The 23,187-nt window shown below is 42.7% G+C and overlaps 1 protein-coding gene across 2 annotated transcripts in view; it reads left to right on the top strand.

The window, feature by feature from the left end:
• BAHD1 (bromo adjacent homology domain containing 1) overlaps nt 1-23,187 on the top strand; it is a 486,847-nt gene that overhangs the window by 29,671 nt on the left and 433,989 nt on the right. Inside the window, exon 1 of one of the 2 annotated variants that reach the window (XM_069208584.1) lies at nt 8,193-8,304. The exons of the other annotated variant lie outside the window; for it this stretch is intronic. The gene's annotated coding sequence lies outside the window, so the exon portion shown is untranslated. Of the gene's footprint in view, nt 1-8,192; nt 8,305-23,187 lie in introns of those variants that run through there. 2 annotated transcript variants of the gene reach the window in all.

The raw sequence follows: 23,187 nt of genomic DNA, 5'->3' as shown, positions 1-23,187 counted from the left end.
GCATTCATTCTTACACTCGGAGTGAATGATTTAACTGTTATGCAGCAATTCTTGGTCTAGATTATGCACTGGTGCCCATCAGTCCTTCCTCCTGTCCTGGGCATGGCTGTAAGGGGTTCTCTGCAGACGAGGAATGTGTGGCAAGTAGTAAAGTCACTTTCACTAATATTTTTTGTATGTTTATTCTTATCTTAATATAGATTCCTCATTGCCACCCCACCTCGTTTTTTTCTGAGGAAGAGATTATTTATTTGGTGACATTTTTTAGCATATTATCAATGTCTTTTTTTCTAACCTGTGTTATTGAGGTGAGCTGAAGGCAATTATGATAGCGAGTCAGAAGCACCGGCAGCTCGATTATTATTAGTGAGCCTAAAGCACAGATGGCTCGATTACTATAGTGTGCCGACAGCACAAATGGCTCAATTTATTATAGTGAGCCTAAAACACATATGGCTCTAATAGTATGGTGAGCTTAAAGCTCAGATGGCTCAATTAATATAGTGAGCCAAAAGTCCAGAATGCTAGACTGTAATTGTGAGCCAAAAGCACAAGTGGCTTAATTTATTATAGTGAGCCTCAAGCCCAGATGGCTCTAATATTATAGTAAGTGTAAAGCACACGTGGCTCGATCATAGTGAGCCAAAAAACACAGATGGCTCGATTATTATAGTGAGCTGAAAGCACTTGTGGCTCGATTACTGTAGTCAGCTTAGGGTGGAGACTCTGTAGAGCGATCCCCTAACAGTATTGCCTCGCATCCCTGGTCATACAAAAAGCTCCATCTCCTGAAGAGTGGGGCCGGAGAAGAGGTGGGCAATGTTAGGTGTGGAACAACATGAATGCTGACACAGTAATTATTCACAGACTACGGATAGAACCAAGGGAAATGGTGTCCATGCAGAATCTAGCCATGGTTTTGAAAAGGACAGCATTGCTGAGATGGCTTTGAGATCTGGTCCTGTGGCTCCTCCTGGTTTTGCATTTACTGTTTCTTTTGCTGTTGTGGCAGTAGGGGCAGTGGGCTCAGATGGGACTTGTTTATGTCACAGGTGAAGAGCCTTTGCACTTAGCAAGCCAAGGAGGCCAGTGATGTAACACTCCAGGATCATACAATGTCATAGGTAACTCATTTTATAGAGAACCTTGAAGACACCAGCCGCGAGGGTAGAGCGGCCAAAGAGAAGGAAGCACTTGTAGAATGAAATAGGACTAGGTGAATTGGATATTTTTGTTACTACAGAGACAAGGTGGTGCTCGAAGCAAGAGTGGAATTTAGTACTACCTGGATCTGCTTTGTTTGGAATAGACAGTGAAACTGCTCGTGGCAGAGTGAGTCTGTATGTGAAACAGCCGATGAAATCAGCATAAAGACAGCGGGTAAATGTACACCAAGACGCTTCACTTCAGTCTGGCGACAGAAGGTGGGACATCTGGGACGTCTGCTGATAGCAACTTAACACAACTTCCACGGGTGCGTGGTTCAGCCTTCATTTGTAAAAGGAACTACCCTGATTTCGTGGGGCATTGTTAAGCCTGAGAACAATCAATTGGCTGAATTTGTCTCACTGTACTTTGGAGGAAATTCCTCTAGTGGATTCATTTTCAGATTTAGTACTTCTTCCAGAATTTGTTGGAAATTCCATTACCATCAGATGCTAAAATCAGGTCCAGAGATTCGACTGAATAATTCTAGAAAGTAGCAATCAGGTGAGCTACTTCTCTTTAGTGTAATCTGTCTGCTGGTGGCTGGAGCTGAATGCAGACTTTGCAACAGCCTCAAACAGAAGTACTAGGCTCAAGCTTTACAAATTAAGTAAGAGTCCGCAAGTGATGGAGTGACATAAGATGTAGTATTGTGCTACAGCAAGCATAACATATCATCGGCCTCTTTATGGGGTGCACCGGGAACTTTTAAATAGGGCTTAAATGGTATTCATACAATTTCGAATCATAGATTACTTAAAAATTGGCCGTGGATTCAGGCTTCTTACCCTTGCAGTGACAAGCTTATAACACCAGAGGAATGTGTGTGCCCAAAACACTGCAGAGGTTAGCAATGGCAGTTAACCGGTTGCAAATACTGCTACTGTTCATTATTCCATAGTGTGTAGGGGAACATTCAGACTAATTTGCCAAAACCGCAGTACTGGTCAGTAATGGTGTTTCACCTGGGGAGTTTCTGCCTGTGATTTGAAAGGAGACCACATGTGTGAAGTCACCTAGCGTCTAATGATTACCCTTCGCTGTGTTCTGCCATACTCCTCAAACTGTGGCTCAGATCTGGGCCTGTACGAAAGCCCTGTACTTAAGAAGAACACCGAGTATACCTGTGCTGAGAAGTCCAAACATGGGCAGGATGAGAGCTATTATTAACACCTTGAACCTTCTTCACAGGAAATCAAAGTACAGAAGGTCCTGTGATACTCAGAAAAAGCAGCAGATACCCTAAGAGCCAGGCGTCTGAGTTGTAGTCAGTACAATGCATCACAGGCGTAGAAGAGAGGGAAGTGTCTTCCCAAAGCAAATGGATATACTGTAGAGAAGGTGGCAGTGAAAAGCATGGAAATCCCGCTTACTAAAGCAAGCAACACGCCTTTTTAGGGGAAAGGCAAATTATTGATAAATTAATTTTGTGAAAACTTCACAGTGCAAACATTGGTAGATGTCTAATATTACATGCCAGAAGTGACTGGAGAATGAACTGGTGTTCATTTATAGAGGAATGTCTCTGCCTGTCAATGACAAAAGTTTGGCTAGACCAACCTGTGGTCTAAGGAGTCCGGGGGTCTGTGAAGCCTCCTCAGGGGATCTGAGACTGCTCAGAAAATTAAATACAATTGAATAATATTAACAGATAAATAGAGGGGCTAAATGTACAATCAACATTTTTCAAACGTACTGTAAATGTTAAGAAATTTGAAAACGGGGGCTAAAATTTACATTAGTATCCTCAGATTGATTTGTGGGAGCAGAGCAATAAACAGAATTTAGTATTTAGAAAAGCTACAACCTTCCTATTGAGATTATTTTTTAAAAATTTATATTGGTTTGCAAATTAAATAAAATGAGTTATCATTTGTGTATGTGTTTGATGAATGCTTGTTTCAGTATTTTTTGTGTATTGCTTTGCGTTTCAAATCATCAACAATGTTTAGGCTGGGGTCCCCGGCTTTCAGTAATGACTCAGTTGATGGGAGGGGGGCAGATTACGATCAAGATTCAGTGGGGGTCCCCAGGCTCCAGTAATGATGCAGTGGGGGTCCACAGAAGTCATAAGGTTGGGAACCACTGCCCTAGAATGCTGAGGTATATGATATTGTTTAGGTACTCACTGGAGAATAGAGTGATTGGAGACAAACCCAGTTTCAGTTTTGGAGACCTGTCGCAGGTAGAGAAAATGCTGACGATACCACGGCTGAACAGAGTTTTATATTGTTTTATATTTGCAACGTGAACTAACACCTGTATGTTTCCTGGTGCTAAAAACAGCAATGTAAACAACAAAATATACACGCATGGGCATTAAATTTAAAAAAAAAGGTTTCAGAGTTTGTGTGAAGGTAAGATGGCTCCTTTCTGGCTTTCTGAGGTTGAGGGAGGCCACATTCTACAGCGCTGATGTAATATTTCTGCATATTACACGCCCAGCAAGGCATATTGACTGCCCATCAATTCCACTTTTATTAACTCAGTGGACTGTGAGTAGTAACTGACGAGTGTCTCATAATGTGCACTTGTAAAAGATGAGCAAGTACTGAGGTCAGCTAGTGTGCTGTCGTAATAGGTCCTAATTTCAATATATAGGGCCTTAAATTGGACTCGTTGCACTGTTGGCACCAAGTGTAAAGAACATTTAGCATTGGCAACATATTCGAATTTGTGGAATCTGGACCACAAAATTGTTAGTACATCGGCTATTGCGCAGTAAGAAAGTTGGGAGCCGCACATAAAGATTGGTGCAGTAATCTAATCAGAATTACAGGGAGTGCAGAATTATTAGGCAAATGAGTATTTTGACCACATCATCCTCTTTATGCATGTTGTCTTACTCCAAGCTGTATAGGCTCGAAAGCCTACTACCAATTAAGCATATTAGGTGATGTGCATCTCTGTAATGAGAAGGGGTGTGGTCTAATGACATCAACACCCTATATCAGGTGTGCATAATTATTAGGCAACTTCCTTTCCTTTGGCAAAATGGGTCAAAAGAAGGACTTGACAGGCTCAGAAAAGTCAAAAATAGTGAGATATCTTGCAGAGGGATGCAGCACTCTTAAAATTGCAAAGCTTCTGAAGCGTGATCATCGAACAATCAAGCGTTTCATTCAAAATAGTCAACAAGGTCGCAAGAAGCGTGTGGAAAAACCAAGGCGCAAAATAACTGCCCATGAACTGAGAAAAGTCAAGCGTGCAGCTGCCACGATGCCACTTGCCACCAGTTTGGCCATATTTCAGAGCTGCAACATCACTGGAGTGCCCAAAAGCACAAGGTGTGCAATACTCAGAGACATGGCCAAGGTAAGAAAGGCTGAAAGACGACCACCACTGAACAAGACACACAAGCTGAAACGTCAAGACTGGGCCAAGAAATATCTCAAGACTGATTTTTCTAAGGTTTTATGGACTGATGAAATGAGAGTGAGTCTTGATGGGCCAGATGGATGGGCCCGTGGCTGGATTGGTAAAGGGCAGAGAGCTCCAGTCCGACTCAGACGCCAGCAAGGTGGAGGTGGAGTACTGGTTTGGGCTGGTATCATCAAAGATGAGCTTGTGGGGCCTTTTCGGGTTGAGGATGGAGTCAAGCTCAACTCCCAGTCCTACTGCCAGTTCCTGGAAGACACCTTCTTCAAGCAGTGGTACAGGAAGAAGTCTGCATCCTTCAAGAAAAACATGATTTTCATGCAGGACAATGCTCCATCACACGCGTCCAAGTACTCCACAGCGTGGCTGGCAAGAAAGGGTATAAAAGAAGGAAATCTAATGACATGGCCTCCTTGTTCACCTGATCTGAACCCCATTGAGAACCTGTGGTCCATCATCAAATGTGAGATTTACAAGGAGGGAAAACAGTACACCTCTCTGAACAGTGTCTGGGAGGCTGTGGTTGCTGCTGCACGCAATGTTGATGGTGAACAGATTAAAACACTGACAGAATCCATGGATGGCAGGCTTTTGAGTGTCCTTGCAAAGAAAGGTGGCTATATTGGTCACTGATTTTTTGTTTGTTTTGTTTTTGAATGTCAGAAATGTATATTTGTGAATGTTGAGATGTTATATTGGTTTCACTGGTAATAATAAATAATTGAAATGGGTATATATATTTTTTTGTTAAGTTGCCTAATAATTATGCACAGTAATAGTCACCTGCACACACAGATATCCCCCTAACATAGCTAAAACTAAAAACTACTTCCAAAAATATTCAGCTTTGATATTAATGAGTTTTTTGGGTTCATTGAGAACATGGTTGTTGTTCAATAATAAAATTAATCCTCAAAAATACAACTTGCCTAATAATTCTGCACTCCCTGTAGAGTGGTTACCACCAGCGGATGTTTTTCTTGGGGTATGAAAAGTAGAATCTTTCTGAGCATGTACATGGGTAGAGGCGACTTACTTAACCTGTGAGGAAAGAGAGGAGTCAACATCACTGGTAGCCCCCAGTATTTTGGCTTTGGGTGTGGCTAAAGGACAGGATCATTATTCTTTAGGCACTAGCATATTATTCCACCAACTGATCCTTTTCCAAAAGCAGAAGTTTGGTTCTGCCTGCATTAAGTTGGAGGTTGGATTTTATCCCTTTGTATATTGCAAAGAGACTGTCCTTCAATCTGATTGGCAAGTTTCGTGTTGTCTGATTTAATCTAAAAAACAAACAAATGGGGTGTCGTCAGCATATGAGAAGCTGTTAACCCAAATGATCTGATCAGATGTGATTGAGGGCGGACATAGATGTTACAAATAATTTGAAACACTAATGAGCCTTTGAGGGACTCCGCAGCAAATGAAGCCTTCTCTGAGGGAAATGGTGCTTGAGATAGCAGCTGAGCATGGTCGAAGAAGAAATATTGATACCAAGTTAAAACTGTACCCTGTAGCCCAGTCTCCCTTAAGAGGTTAATTAAGATGATGTGGTCCTCTGTGTCAAAAAGGCTGAAAGGTGTAGAATGATAAGGACTGCAGTGTCACCTTTATCTTGGATATGACGACTTTCCTCTGTTGCATGGAGAAGGGCAGATTCTGTACCTCTCCCTGGTCTAAAGCCTAGCTGCCATTGGTTTAAAACATTGGCTTACTCAAGGAAATTAGACAATTGGAATTCTACAACTATCTCCAATATTTGAGTATGGGCCAGGAGGATACTGATGGGATGATAACTCACTGGGTCTTTGTGATCAAGTTTGCATTTCTTCAAAGGAGGGAATACAACTATTGCCACTTTCAATTTTTCAGAAACGATTTCTGATGAGAAAGATGAATTGTACACTTTGGCACTGGGTTGCACAGACCATGGGTATGTTTTTTTTTTATGAGAGTCGTTATTGAGTACAATTGTGTATTTATGAGAGACTACGAAGTCCAAACAATAAATATTTATTTAAAAAAAAAAACAGTGATCAAAGTATTACTGTGTCTACAAAGTAAGCATATGAAATAGTGCACACTGGCCCTAGTCTAACAAAATGACTGATAGAGCTCTAGCAGCAAAATCCAAATATGAACACCAATGAGAGAATGTAGCCATCCACAAAATACGGTGACTTTGATGGACGTTTCTTCGAGGGAATGGCAAACCATGAGAAACAAATGAAAGCCAATGACTGAAGGTGGCTGACCCAAAGCCTACTTTCTCTGTGTGCTACTTAGTGTTCAGTTTTCAAGAATTGATGACATTCGGTATTCCAGATATCTAAAGCTGTAGCTTGACCTAAAAATGGCAAGGAATTTAACCTTCTTCTACCCGGTGGGAGTTTTAATTGTATCTTTCCTAGAGTTTGGGGTGTCTTGAAAGAGTGTGTCATAATAGTAAGACCTTATTGTACAGCTCTCCAGAATAGGGAACTGCCAGGAAGATTAAAAGTGAAGTTTGGTGATTACATGCAGGTAGTTTAGGGTGTCGGCTTTTTTAGGTCAATTAGAGATGCGAATTGGTAAAACACAACGAGTTTTTATTTGGATTTTATTAAAAAGTCACTTGCCCGGTAAGAACGTAGTAATAAAAAAACTAAACTAGTTTGCATGGCTTCTTTTATGAGACTGTTCCGTCCTTGATTGGGGGCAGCCTCTGTCCCCGATTTCCTGACTGCCAAATAAAGTTTGCCAACTTGTTTTCTAAGTGCAACTCATTTAATGTCTTGTGTTTTTGCAATAGAACAGCCAATCCGGCGCAGTTTTAGGTTTGGAGATGACACGACATCAGAAAGACACTGTGCTCCAATCCCGGGCTTTTCTTTCACAACTCGTTGGTTTTGAGTGTGTTATGTAATTGGAGCAACTGAGGTCTCTACAACTCCTAGAATACGTTAGGTTGGTAAAAGAAAAGTCCTAACAGGCTATCTGCATTCTTGGCAACAAAGAGACATGTTTGTGCGCCTTACAGTGAGCGTGCAGCGTAGCCTGCAAGGTGGCGGGGCCTAGGCTTGCTGTGGCAAGGTTTGTTGTCCGGCGCCCAGCTTCCCTTCAGCATCGGTCAGTGGGCGGCAGGGTGACCTGCAGACTGGACCGGTGTATGCTGAAGGGACCCGTCCGAGATGGCTGGGCTCGGCGATGCTACTCAGCAGCACGGACTGCGGCCTCAAACTCTTTATAACTCGACATTGATTAAAATGCACTTACCACACAAACCGAACTGGAAAGCCTCATGCAAAGAGGCCCACTTGATGCTATCTTTTGAATAGTACGCTGAATGCTCCCCATCATGCTGGTGTAATTAATTTATGCAGAAACACAACGATAAATACAGTTCGCAATAAAGCCCATGGTAGTCACAATAAAACGTGTTTTTGTTTACATTACAGCCATCGGCCTGGCTGAGGTCAGTGGGCACCCGGAAATGTAAGGCGGCTGACGCAGGCGGGCGCGCGCCCGGGGCCTAGAACGCTGACTCAGTGACAGCGCGAGCGCAGCCTACATTTAAATGAGGCGCGGGGAGGTCTTGCACGGATGTGCTGCGAGAAGGGCGCTTGGAGCTCTGGGAGGCGACACTCCTGTGTCCTGGAGAGCTAACTCATATAAAACAGAAACCACAGCTGGACGAGAGAGCTAGGTGCGGGGTGATGTCGCCCTGAAATCTCCAGTCAGGTAATTATCGTGCTTTGGTCTCAGTTCCAGCTCAGCGGCAGACACGTGTTAATGCCATAGTGATATCGGCAAACTAACTACGCGGTGACTGCTGCAGAATGTAGCATCTACTTTTGAGGAAAAATCTATATTGTATAACGTGGACCAAGCTCGTGTCCCGTCTATAGTGGACTCGAGGGCGTGGCTACCATTTTCCTTGCTTGCCTCGGGACCTATTGCATCCCTTTTAGGCTTCTGCATGGTGCCTCGGTGGGCCTTCCAAACTTCTTTTTTTGTGTCTGTCCAAGTCGGGAGGGAGGCATGCTGCTGCCAGTCTGGTAATCACTACTGAAAAATGCCCATCATATTCTCAAAAGCTTGCACTGGCTGTGGCTGCTTAAGTCGATTTCACAGTTATATGATTTGCTTACAAGACTTAAATCAGGAAACAACACGTATGAATGCAAAACTGTTCACTTGGGGAATCTTGCCATTTTTCTACAAGACCTATTCACTTGGATGACCATGTGCATACATACAAGCCTATTCACTGGGAGAACGACGCATATGCCTATGAAACTATTCATTGGCGAACTACGTACATGCACTCAAGACTATTCACCAGGAAAAGTGTGCATATGCCTATAAAACCAGTCACGAGGAGAACGACATACATGCGCACGAGACTATTCACTAAGAGAACTGTGCATTTGCCTTCAAGACCTATTCACTTAGTGCACCACCCTCATACTTAAACTATTCACTTAGAGAGTCACATACATGCACACAAGAATATTCACTAGGAGAACTGCGCATATGTCTGTAAAACTACTCGCTTGGAGAACCACACACATGCTCACAAGACTTCAATAGAAGAACCATGCATATGCTACAAGATCTTCTCCCTTGGAGAACTACCCTCTTGCATAAAAAAAACGATACACTTGGAGAACCACGTACATGCATATAAGACGAGTCACTTGGAGAAACACATATGCATATAATACTACACGCACATCCATATAGGACTATTCTTTGGAGAGTCTTGCACTTGAATATAAGACTATTTACTTCGAGAATAACACACATGCATATAGGACTATTCACTTGCAGAACCACGCATAGAAACAAGACTATTCACTAGGAGAACCTCACTTGTATCTACAAGACTTGCTTACTTGCAGCACCCCGTACAGGCACACAAGACTGCTCACTTGGAGAACCACACCTACCCTGAGAAGACTAGTCACTTGAAGTACCATGCACATTCCTACAAGACTGGTCACTTGGAGAACCACACATATGCATGCAGTACTATTCGCTTGGAGTGCACACATGTGTATAAAAAACTGCTCACTTGAAGACACAGGCAGGTTTGATGGAAAATGTTGTGATATGTTAGTGTTCAAAATTTGTGGTGCAAAGTCTGTTTGACTTGGTATCTCCAAGGTTTGCTTAATCTAAAACCCTAACGCAGCTATATACGGGAGCCGTTCTGCTGTTTATAAAGCTCTGCCAGTTCTGCTGTGTTCAGCCATCATTAATACATTTTAGGAAAAAAATGAAGACCATATCTTTTTGATAGATTCAGTAGAAATTGTTTTATGTTCTCTCCTGTTGGTTGATTTCTGTAGTTCTACTTTGTTTTTGTAGAACACCCCAAAGCATCTTTTACCATTGTTTACATTTATCATTGGCATTTTGAGCAGTGCATGTATGATTGGCCGAAACCTGGAAAATTGGAGCTCCCATGCCTATAATGGCAGCACCCTAACATACGATACCGACGAGTCTGCTATCATGTCGCTTCTGATGAAAGAATGTTGAGAGACAATGGTGGTCTAGGAACGGTGTGCACATTATATGTCACAATCTCTAAAATCTGTGCTATTTCAAAAATCCAAGGAGACCGTTTCAAGAGAATGGGTATAAACTGTTGACCTGATGGTATCTGCCCCCCAAGAGGCTGCATATAACGTCTGGGAGTTTAGAGCTCTGCTGGAGAAATTGTGGTGAGAGGGAACCCGCTATCACATGTGGTGGTGGTACAGCCTCATTCAGGCATATTGGTATAATATTCTGACACATGTTAAAAATATAACAGGCATCCGGTTGCCCCTACAGCATCTTACAGTGCTGTTAGGATACCCCAGAGATAATTGCATATAACCTCTGATGACCCAGATTGGAAAATCAATATTACACCTTCTGCTGGCATCCAGGCTTGCTCTAGCTCAAGTGTGAAAGCAACCAACTCTGCTTATGCATGTATGCTGGAGTAAGGTTTGGAAGATCTACACCATGTAGAAAGTGTCAGCTGTTTTACAGGATCAAGTCAATAAATTTGACAATGTACGGCTACCGTTACCGTCCTGGTGGGGAGGGGATACTGGCCATGTCAGACCTACTGCCCAGATCACAGCTTTGCAAGATGATATCCTCTTAGGACAGCTTATCTGGTGCAGAAGAACAATACTAGACTTTAGACGCTTGGATGGTGGCCATAATCCCTGGACAGATGTTAATCGATGATGTACATGACTGTTTAGCCACCTTGTTTTTGATATGCTTTGTATTCACTATAATGTTTGTGATATATTTGAATTTGGATATTTCTCCTGCAACAGTGATGAAAAGTTATACATTTAGAAAGTGTTGAAAAATAGAGGAACAATTTATCCTAAGAAACAAAACTTTTTTGCTTGTGTAACTGAAATTCTGCCAAACACTCATATTTTTTGTCAAAAACACAGTTGAGTTGCTGCAGAAGAATAACGCGTCTGGGTACTGTGGTATAATCTGACTTCCTAACCGTTTCCAAAACCTATGGCCTTTTGACACAATATTTTCAGAAATTTTGCCTAAAAATATCTGTTTTATTCCCAATAATTTCAAAACTTCTTGGTGTAAGAGCTCCCCTAAACCGTTCAGAAAGGGTCAGTTTGTTTGCAGGACTCACTGTGCACGATGTCGCCAAAATGACGTAATCGACTCATCAGCATCCTGTGTCCTCTGCTTCTGAACACTGCACTTTTCTGGGTGGCCCTTGGATGAAAATACGGTAAATACGTCAGGCAGGGCAGGAAATTGAAAACAAATCCATTTCACGAATCATACCGTAAATTACAGTGGCCATTAAGCAAAAAAACCTGTATTGGTTTTATACAAACTAAGGTCCATAGTCACGCTGTGCATACAATTCCCCCCTCGGTATAGACAGCCAGTACAGTTTATGCTGTAGCATTTTCCAGTCAATAGCGAACATTAACTGTAGCTTCGAATGCACATGCGACGCGATAAAAAGACAAGATAAAAGAATAAAAAATAAGCAAATAATTCTAACTGTACAACAAGGGTAGCATTTGATCAGATGGAAATTTAAGTTTTTTAAGGGAAGTGTCCCAGACACTTTAATTGCGCTCGACTCCTCAATTTTATTAGCGGCGAATATAATCTCCCTCTTCACCACAAACCTTTTTTGAGATCCGAAACCGCACATTCAATGCTCGGGCCTTCCCTGGACTGCCATCTCTCTGTAGTTCTGCCTTTCGCAAGCGCGAGTAACGTGTTCCTTAAATTACAGATCAATTTAATCACCTTAGCCCCAAACTATGGAGTCTACCAATGTCCATTCGGATGCCTCAGATGGGTAAGACATCTCCTTGTCCCAAAGACAGCAAGGATATCAGTTTGCAAAGCCACCACGTATGCAAGGGGGTTCTTTGTGCCGCAGCACTCTCTGACCTCCCCCACAATCTTGGCCTATTCTCATAATGGGAAAAAGCAAAACTTGAAGTCCAAGAACGCAATGTTCTGTTGGTTAAAAGGCCAGAACTGCTTGAAGGTTTAACAGTGATATAGTCGTTTGGCAGCTATCCACTTGGATAGATGTATGGAAAGAGAAACAAGCACTGGCAAAACCAGTACGTCTGGCATTGCCTTTTAGTCCATTGGCTTTATCAGTTCCTTATTTGTTATGTCATTTTTTAAAAACTTTATTGTTGAAGAATTGACAGGTCATCACCAGAATAAAGCAAATTGCTACAAGCAAAAATATTTGTTTTGAAAAAGCGCACATTGCCATAATAGTTTCTAGCACTGAAGTGAACGACTTGCTGTGCGTGCTGATGTCCTCTTGTAAAAGTGACGAATGGCATGACTCACAGTGAAGTTAGCCAGTGGCTGAAGTGGGCTGACCAATGGCCTCAAGCTCCAGGCTGTAGCCACCTGAAGAAAATTGTGAGTGACACAACAATAGACCAGTGGATGAAGAGGGCTGGTTGAAAGGCCCTATAAGTATGTTTGTCTTCTGTATAAATCAGATTTAATCAGAAGGTCTTGGATAATGCCTAAACTGAAAAATCGCATTATGATGTTGAAAATTAGTTTTTGAGTTTTCAGTTTTAAATTGTTTTCTGATTTTGGGTATTGTGAAAAATGTGCCTCTCGACAATCTTTTGTGGAAGCATTTTCATTTAATTTACTGTGCTGCACTCAAACCCTTTTCATAGCCAGTGTTTGTCACAGAGCAGGCGTAATGACAAGATGTGCAGAAGAGGAGACACTCGCCAAAACGTGTTACTGCCAAGCAGTAAATTGCCAGATGTGGAGTATTACTGTGAAAACTGGATTTCTTTTTAAGATTGCATCAATGAAAATATTATATTCAATGTTCACCATGACAAAACTCCCTTCCTGGAGCATGCCACTTGCAATCCCATGTAATGTACCCGGGTCACTTGTTATATGTCCGAAAGTCTGGGCGTGAATCACTACGTGAAAGAAGGCTGATTGATCTATCTTTGTGACATGATCAGGGGGTACACTCTTAGGTCGTTCCCAGGGTGCTCCTGATATAGAATTAATCTCCTTTTATTTCATATTGTTAATTTGTTTTAAAAGGTGTTTTCAGTGGGACATTTGGGGTTGCACGGGTGCTCTCTCTAATGTAGACGATTATATGTTTAGTTGTGAAGGTTTTTCCCGGACTGGCATATTGTGAAAGTTTATCAAATACTTTCCAGTACATGAATGGCTGAGCTTTAAATGATCACAAAGGAAATGTGCCAGCATTCATGTTTAAAGAGGGATGTACTGAAACACATGGGTATGTTTTCACTGCAGTTGTCTCTTCCATGGTGAGTGCCAGAAGGATAAGCGTAGACACATTGAAAGTGTTCACTAGAACTCATCGTGTAACTCCCAGGCAGGCCCTCTGTGGGTAACCCACTAGCAGCTGTGGTTTTACATTCCTAGATAAAAATAAAACACTGAAATTGTATTGATCTCGGCCCGGGTATAGGAGAAGGGCTGATGGACAGACAGAATGGGTTCACAGAATGTACCGAGCGAGGCCTGTGCTAGGGAGGCGGGAAACCCCGGGCATTTCTCATGGGGACTTGGGAGGAATGCGTACAGTGTTTACATTTCCAAACACAGAGAAGGGACTGCAGTTCGATAGGTCGCTTCATCAGCCAGGGAACGGGCCCATGATCCAGGGCGCACTGGTGTGTGCGACACGAACAGCCCCGTTGAAGCTGCGCACACTTTTGACAGTTCTTACGTAAAATGCGCTGCTCAGTCCCCCGGGGCCGGTTTACATGCCGCCTTCGAAGATTTGAACAGTGCATGGCACTGCGTCAATGCACTGAACCTATCACGATTGATCTGACATTGATTTGTATATAGAGACTTTTGCAGGAAGGGGTATGGATGTATTTTTAGTTACTTCAGAACGCTAATGTGGCTTCCAGTGACCCGCATTTATACCAAGGGCGGCTGACAGGTATTTTCAGTAGGGGCTCTAGGTCTGGTTTAAACTCTCTGTAGTTTCTCAGTCCATAGCTAGTTGACAGTTGTCTACGGGAGCATTACATCGGTGTCCTGCTTTGGGACTCGACGAGTGGCTAGGGCATTGTGCATGGCAAGAATTTGGCAACAACGAGCCTTGCTGGGATTTAGGTTTATAATTAACAGCAACGAGCAAGGAGGCCAAAACTCCAACAAGACGCCATAGCCGTGCCACACGAGTGATCGAATGTCATCAGCCGATGAGGCCAACTCCAAAACAAGGAAATAAACTTTAACATGCACAACTGTGCAACTGCCAAGTAAAACGTATTCATATATGGCGAAGTAGGAGTGAGCTTTAATAAAGAGCTAGAGATTTTAATCCACAGCTCAGTGGTAGGGCATTATGACACCGATATCCCTGCAGATTAAACAAGACAGAAGTCATTTATAAAACAAGCAAAAAAGATACTGTTGTGCAAGTGTATTAGGATTCAGCAAGACACACCCGTGCGCACTTGATGTAACGCTCGAGGAGTTTAAGCGTCAGTGTCTGTACCTTTGATAGAGTTTAACAGGAATTATTGGGACAGAGCAGGAGTGTCCAGTGGCACAATAATGAAGGGATTACAATCACTGAGAGAGCCCTGGATCTCTTGGATTGGACCGGGGGAGGGAATCACTCTGAAGGAAAATGGATGAGCAAAATTATCATGTGAGGGCAAAGTGGGTCAGAAAGCCATATAACTCCTGTATTTACCTGATGCATAAAGAGAGTGGTGTTTAGCAGACACTCTCTTTTTAGGTCGAGCATAGCAGCGGCAAGCACTGCTTTTCTGACCTGTTGTAATCTATTTTGGGCTTTATCAACGCCAATCACATTCATTCGTTCCTGGGCTTGCTTTTCACAAATACCTTGATGTCATTGGTAAATAATTTTTACGTTTGTCCTGCCTTGAGGCTGGTTTGCTATGCCTTGCAGACTGACCCTGTTACATGGCTAATTGCACGATTGCTGATCTACTTCAGCGTGGGCAAGCTGCCATTTTACTTTTGTCTCGCCCCTTTGCGCTCCATGGCAGCGAAGGCACTCACAGCGCAAACCCAGTCAGCGGTATTGGAGCACTCATTAAATTGCTTTCTTTTACTCTCCCCTTCACGCTCCATAGCTTTCAAAAACACTTATAATTGGTAAATGTGTTATGTTAATAACAAAGAAATCCTCAAAGTGCCTCTCCCGACAGAGCAGGGCCTTTCATCTCCACTCTGGAATTTTGTCCTTTTAGGGATATGCCAGGAGGTTGGCATATCAACATATCAGGCTCCTCAGCTGCACAACCGGCCTCCCAGCCCTTTTAAGATCAGGGCCTTGGACCCAACAGACACTAAAGGCAGTGTTCATTCCAATCTTGTGCTCCTCCAGCCACAACCTCTAAGCCCCTTTAGTGCACCCTTTCCGGCAAACAGCAACCCAATAAGAGACAGGATCAGCCACTTTCTTCAGGGGTGGCAACAAATCACATCTGACAAATGGCTCCTGCAGCTTGCCAAACATGGCTACGCCCTTTGATTCCTTCTTCGACCCACCGCAGCTGCTAACTACTGCAGACCACTTCTCAGAGGGCCACATACCAGTCTTCCCATACCTCGGTGACTGGCTGTTGAAGGCAGGATCGCTGTAATTAGTCACCTCCAGAAAACAGCAAACCTTTTTACGTCTTTGGGTTCTCAAACAACCTGTCGAAGTCACACCTGACTCCTTTGCAGAGGCTCCCCTTCATCAGAGCCATCCTGGATACAGTGCACTTTGGTGTCTTTCCTCCAGACCAGCAAGTCCAGGAAATTTGGGCTATGATCCCGATGTGTCAGTTTCTGTGCTGGGTCTCAGTGACAATGGGTCCTAGGCTTTTGGGCATACTGGTCTCTTGCATCCCACTCTCTGCCCATGCCAGGTAGGACATGTGAGCTTTTAAGTGGGTCCTGAAGTCTCAGTGGGCCCAACACCAAGAGAACATGTAAAATTCCATCCCAGTGTCCAAAGACAATGAAAATACCTGCAGTGGTGGCTGCTTGACCGTATTTGAACCAGCAACATACACCTCTACCTGCCTCACCCAGACTTGATGGTTCTGACAGATGTATCTGTACTGGGTTTTTGAGCTCATCTGGGGGAGGTGGAAATCAGAGGAATTCAATCTTTGCCAGTGACCCACCTCCATATCAATTTGCTTGTCACTGAAGGCCTTCCTACCCCCTATCAAGGGACAGCTATAGCAGGTTCTCATGGGCAACAACACTATGTAGTACTGCAACAAGCAGGGCTGGGTGTGATCCTGTGCCAAGAGGCTCTCCACCTCTGGAGCTGGATGAGTTATAAGGGGATCTCTCTGGTGGGATCTGTAAATGACAAGGTGGATAAACTCAGCCAGTAGCTCCTAGTGGATCACAAATGGCAGTCACACCCAGAGGTGGCACAGAGCATCTTCCAACAACGAGGGGAACCCTGACTCTTCGCCACTTCTGAGAATGCACAATGTCAGCACTTTTGTGCACTGGAGTTACCAAAAATGCCCTTTTATCTCAGAGACTCATTCTGCTTAGAGTGGAGCACAGGCCTCCTGTATGCCTTCCCGCCACTAGCTCTCCTGCCCAACGCTCTGAAGAAGATCAGGAAAGACTGAGCCCAAGTCATTCTAATGGCTCCGGATTTGGCCAGGATACTGTAGTACCAAGAACTTCTGGGCTTGAGCATCTCTCCTCAGATCAGGCTCCTACTTTGTGAAGACCTCCATTCGCAACAGCTGGTAAGGGTCCTGCACCCGAGCATGCCCAATGTGCACTTTCATGCATGGAGATTGAGTGGCGACAATTGATCCCTTTTGACCTTCCTCCTGAGGTAGTTGATGTCATCTTAGTAGCCAGATGTCCTTAAATGAAGTATATGTATGTGGAAAACTGGGACAAGTTTGTGGACAGGTGTGGGGCTGGTCAGTTGGATCAGTTGCAGGCAAAACTGTTGGATGTATGATTGTTTACTTTGTTTTTAGTCAACAAAGACTTGCTCTGGGCACCATTCAAGTTTAACAGTCTGCCTTTTTTGGCCTTTTTATGTTTGTTAGCCCAACCATCCTTATTCAAATCACAGGTTGAGATGTGAAAAGGTGATCAGCATATGTTTTCACCTAAGCTCTTCGTGATGCCACACTGGGACCTAAATCTGCTTCTCACATTTTAATGTGCCCAACTTTTGAACCAACGCAGTTTTCCATTGCACCTATAGCTTAAAAATAGTCTTCATGGTTGCAATAACATCTGCACGACAGGTGAGTGAAGTGCAGGCCTATTGGAACAGCCCCCACACACTACCCTTTTTCCCGATAAAATGATTTAAGGACCGAAGCAGCATTCCTACCAAAGGTATCGATACCTTTCCTGTCAGACAAGCCATTACACTTCCGATCTTCTTTAATATGCCTCATCCTTTGAAAAAAAATAAAGATTCCATCATTTAACACTCCTCCCCCCAAGAGGGCATTCAGGTTTTACATTGATCGTACCAGGGAACATCAGGTGGAGAATCTTTCCTTTATGGGTTTCTCTGGCTAGCATTAAGATCTGCTATGAACTGGCTAAGGAACAGCCTCCAGAACGCCTGTGGGGGCCCACTCCACCAGAGTCATGGCTGCTACCACTGCTTTGGCACTCATAGTGCCCATCCTAGATATACATCAGGCAACTATGTGGGCATCAATGCACATGTTCACTAAGCACTACTGCCTGAACCTTTAAGTCCAGCAAGATTGGCATTTTGTCATCCCGGTCCTGCAGGACTTCTTAGTTAGAGCCATTCTACACACCCACCTGCTTGGGAGGTATACTGCTTTAGTTAGAAGTGTCCATCAGAAGAACAAGCTACTTATCTTCAATGACACTATTTCTGGTTGATACTCTATCTAGCAGCACATTCCTCATATTCTTCCACCTCTCAGTTCTGTGGTATGGTTAGTCCCTCTAAAAAGACCCTAATATAGAAATCTGCACCCTAGTTTGTTGAATCTGCTGATGTGCTCTGCGTCTGAGGGTGTGGAATAGTTACTGACAAACTGATGTCAGTGCATGCGGGTGGAACTTGTATACAGCTCCGTTCATCACTTTGAGCGGAAGGTAATCAATGCAGAGTTGAACAGTACCACTTACCAACACACAGGAGCATCGCTTTTGAGTTTTTCAGAACCTGTATCCCCCTTTGGGGCCATACACAAGGAATAAGGTCTGAGGTTAGATAGAGGATACACCAGAAAGAGTGTTACACAACACACAAACGTGTTATATAAAACACAAGTTATTATATATTTGTTACATATGTTTATGTGGTAAGCATCTAGCGGAAACATAGCCGAAATGAAGCAGAGCACACAACAGGTTCAATGACAAAGACAGAGTCAGGAAGTGATTGGAGGGATAACTGGTATCTAAGAGCGAGAATGGACTGTTACTCCATATTGATAGAGTGCTTTTAAAGAAGTTACATGAGAAACAAAGGTTTCACTGACACTTAAAGTTACAACAGAAGCAGACCGAAACATCAAAAAACAAGCATTGATAAAGCTGATAGATTTGCATTCTGCAAGTAGGTGCAATGGCTATTGTTTTTATTCTCTGCAGCAAGCATATGCCACTAAAAAATATTAAAAAGGGTAAAAATGCTGCTGCCTGAAAATGTTGTCCTTGTGTGTGCAATATAAGCAACTCTTTCTAGGTTTATTTCACATCACAGGGAAATATGATTCTCACTGGCACAGATAATGTACCATTAGTTGTGAATTCCTGTACAGGGAGTGCAGAATTATTAGGCAAATGAGTATTTTGACCACATCATCCTCTTTATGCATGTTGTCTTACTCCAAGCTGTATAGGCTCGAAAGCCTACTACCAATTAAGCATATTAGGTGATGTGCATCTCTGTAATGAGAAGGGGTGTGGTCTAATGACATCAACACCCTATATCAGGTGTGCATAATTATTAGGCAACTTCCTTTCCTTTGGCAAAATGGGTCAAAAGAAGGACTTGACAGGCTCAGAAAAGTCAAAAATAGTGAGATATCTTGCAGAGGGATGCAGCACTCTTAAAATTGCAAAGCTTCTGAAGCGTGATCATCGAACAATCAAGCGTTTCATTCAAAATAGTCAACAGGGTCGCAAGAAGCGTGTGGAAAAACCAAGGCGCAAAATAACTGCCCATGAACTGAGAAAAGTCAAGCGTGCAGCTGCCACGATGCCACTTGCCACCAGTTTGGCCATATTTCAGAGCTGCAACCTCACTGGAGTGCCCAAAAGCACAAGGTGTGCAATACTCAGAGACATGGCCAAGGTAAGAAAGGCTGAAAGACGACCACCACTGAACAAGACACACAAGCTGAAACGTCAAGACTGGGCCAAGAAATATCTCAAGACTGATTTTTCTAAGGTTTTATGGACTGATGAAATGAGAGTGAGTCTTGATGGGCCAGATGGATGGGCCACGTGGCTGGATTGGTAAAGGGCAGAGAGCTCCAGTCCGACTCAGACGCCAGCAAGGTGGAGGTGGAGTACTGGTTTGGGCTGGTATCATCAACGATGAGCTTGTGGGGCCTTTTCGGGTTGAGGATGGAGTCAAGCTCAACTCCCAGTCCTACTGCCAGTTCCTGGAAGACACCTTCTTCAAGCAGTGATACAGGAAGAAGTCTGCATCCTTCAAGAAAAACATGGTTTTAATGCAGGACAATGCTCCATCACACGCGTCCAAGTACTCCACAGCGTGGCTGGCAAGAAAGGGTATAAAAGAAGGAAATCTAATGACATGGCCTCCTTGTTCACCTGATCTGAACCCCATTGAGAACCTGTGGTCCATCATCAAATGTGAGATTTACAAGGAGGGAAAACAGTACACCTCTCTGAACAGTGTCTGGGAGGCTGTGGTTGCTGCTGCACGCAATGTTGATGGTGAACAGATCAAAACACTGACAGAATCCATGGATGGCAGGCTTTTGAGTGTCCTTGCAAAGAAAGGTGGCTATATTGGTCACTGATTTGTTTTTGTTTTGTTTTTGAATGTCAGAAATGTATATTTGTGAATGTTGAGATGTTATATTGGTTTCACTGGTAATAATAAATAATTGAAATGGGTATATATTTTTTTTTTGTTAAGTTGCCTAATAATTATGCACAGTAATAGTCACCTGCACACACATATATCCCCCTAACATAGCTAAAACTAAAAACAAACTAAAAACTACTTCCAAAAATATTCAGCTTTGATATTAATGAGTTTTTTGGGTTCATTGAGAACATGGTTGTTGTTCAATAATAAAATTAATCCTCAAAAATACAACTTGCCTAATAATTCTGCACTCCCTGTAAGCTGAACAACTATTTAAACTTCCACAGATAAGCATCAAATTAAAAGAAGTATGGCCCATCTGCCTTTGTGCTGAAATGCACATGTAATCGGTCAAAACACTGTCACTCCCAGTGTAAGACAGTTAATGGTTGTTGTGGGCTTCCCTACAAAAATACTAAAATACATAGTTATTTATGTTTAACCAAAATCACAATTTCATACAACTATCTTAACTATTACTGAATAAATCAGAGTTATGTCATGTTGTTGACTATTGGTGATCATCTAGAAGTAGATAATAGTTTTGTATAAAACAATTTATTTTGTTCAAAGCCACCTTGTTTAAGTCTGTTTCTTTAATGCTTTTCTGCTCGTGTTGCTAATAATCCTTGTCCTGTAACTGTCTGCACCGTGTCCTAAGTTCCATTGAAAACGTAATATTAAGTGAATGACAGGAACGAAATAAGAGTTATGTAACTTACAGCTGGCGTTGGACAGTCCGAATATGTATCTTGTCTAGTAGAGAACACGTACAAGCAATATTGTGTTTTGTCAGAATGTTTTATGGTCTGTTGACTCTGCCAATTTAGATTACTCCTGTAAATATAATATTGTGTGGATACCGTACAAATGTATGTTTGTGTCTGTTAATGTATAATCACTGGTCGAAATATATACGCTTTCCAATCAATCCCTGTGTACATAATCTGCATGGAGCATACCAGCATGAATAGGTGATGTTCACTTTTTAAATGGCATATTACACTATGATATTACATTTTCTTTTCTCCCGAAGTAGGGCCTGTGAGTAGGTAGCGAGCCATGAGGCCTAGGAGGAGGGTTGAAACCAGATAACCTTATACCTGCCTTGCATTCTGGATACCAGCCCAGTATTTTTAAGTCATCCCCTGTGTACTGGAGACCAGTCGTATGGCCTGAAAAGCTGATCTGTGATCTGAAGGCTTGATGGAGGTGATGTGAGTCAGGAAATCTGAATGAAAAAGACCTAAAGTAGGAAACTTGAAGAAGGGCATGAAGAGCTGACTAGAGACATGGATCCTGTGACAGCCTAGAACGCTAACCAAGAGTCTAGAAAGCTGACAAGGGGCCTCATGACAATGAAACCCTGATGCTCTAGATGCGGTCAGAGAAAAAATGCCTGGAAATCCACAGTACCTTAGATACATGATAGTCCTTCTGATAATCCTGGTCCCTTGACAGTTCAGCAACAGTAGGCTTCCTTGCCACCGGTCCTTGCTGTCTGCATGGTACACCTGGATTTCTTCTCACCCACCGGGCATATTCTGTCCCACTGCTCGACCACAGTTACAGCAGTGCACAAAGTTCACCAGTGAAAATGTATATTAATAGGAGCCGTTAGGGCAACATAAGAAGAGATTCACAGAGATAACACTTCTACAGAGAAATGACACTATTACAGAGTCTTGAACACACTGGTGTGCAAGGCACTGTAGTGAAGGGATTACCTTCTTTCAGTTAGAAAGACCCACCATCAAATCATTTCCTCCCTTCATTTCTGCACCATTCAGTTCTACAACTGGTGCACCTCCAGGCTGTACCGCTGTAACCCTCCTCTTCAACATTTACCTTAGCTCTTTACCCGATCTTATCACCTCCTTTGATATCAACTGTTACAATAATGCAGATAACATACGAATCATAGGTTAGCTTGAAAGCTCATCTATCCTTGAGTTGTGCTCAATTGCACAATGTCTCCATGTTGTGAAACAGTGGATGATATTGAAGCACCTAAACCTAGACACTTCTGAAAGCAACATGAATGTGGATGTGTCAAATGAATCAAGCAAAACCCATAAACAGTGTGGTATGTAACAACTGCCCACTATAACCACCAAACAGTTCAGTCTAAGTGAGGAATCTAGGGTTTATCATGGAGTCCAATTGCTTGTTCATAGTATGTGCTACCTTTGTTTCCACATAAAGCTTCTACAGGATGATTTATTTTTTCTACACCTAGCCACCACGAAAATGTCCAAGCTATGCTTTCAGACCTAGGCTACATGAATGATCTATACTTTGGGGAACCAGATGTGTGCTTAACCTCCCCGTTCATCCTCTAATAGTACTACGATTAGTATCATTACACTGATTACTGGTATCTGAACATATCTCCTTTAAAGCAATGTGAACTAAGCGATATATGGAATAGGACCAAATCTCCTCAAGATATCTCAAGGCGACCACCTTTTTTGTCAGCTCCTCAGTAATTCCTGGTACCTTTACACAGTTGTTCAATTATACAGTTAATAATAAGGGAACTGTTCAAAATGAGGTTCTATCACCAATTGTTTTATTTTTAGTTAGCATAACATGTTTGTTGCAGTGTAATTAAAAGGCGGTAATATTGCCAACTCATTGTCTTTCGATCTCAGGAGGAATGAAAGGTGCCTTAGTAATTGAACCTGCTATTTACCTGTCTCACTTTTCAACATCAGGCATGTTGACCTACTAAGCCTCATATTTTTACACCTCTAACTTCAGCCTCAAACATGTATATGTTGCAAACCTCGAGGGACCGAGTGTAAATGTACTTTAAGCAAACAATGAGGCAGGAGTGTCTTTATCGACTTGAAGTTATAAGTATTCTGTGACCATATTGCCCTAAAAATTGGCAACATTAGTCATCGCCTTGATATCATTTTTCAGACATTGCTTATAATGTGCGTTGTACTGAAATCTGTAGAAGCTGTCAA

This window comes from Pleurodeles waltl, chromosome 9 (genome assembly GCF_031143425.1).
Source record: "Pleurodeles waltl isolate 20211129_DDA chromosome 9, aPleWal1.hap1.20221129, whole genome shotgun sequence".
Classification (NCBI taxonomy): Eukaryota; Metazoa; Chordata; class Amphibia; order Caudata; family Salamandridae; genus Pleurodeles; species Pleurodeles waltl.
This window is presented reverse-complemented; position numbering and strand designations above follow the sequence as displayed.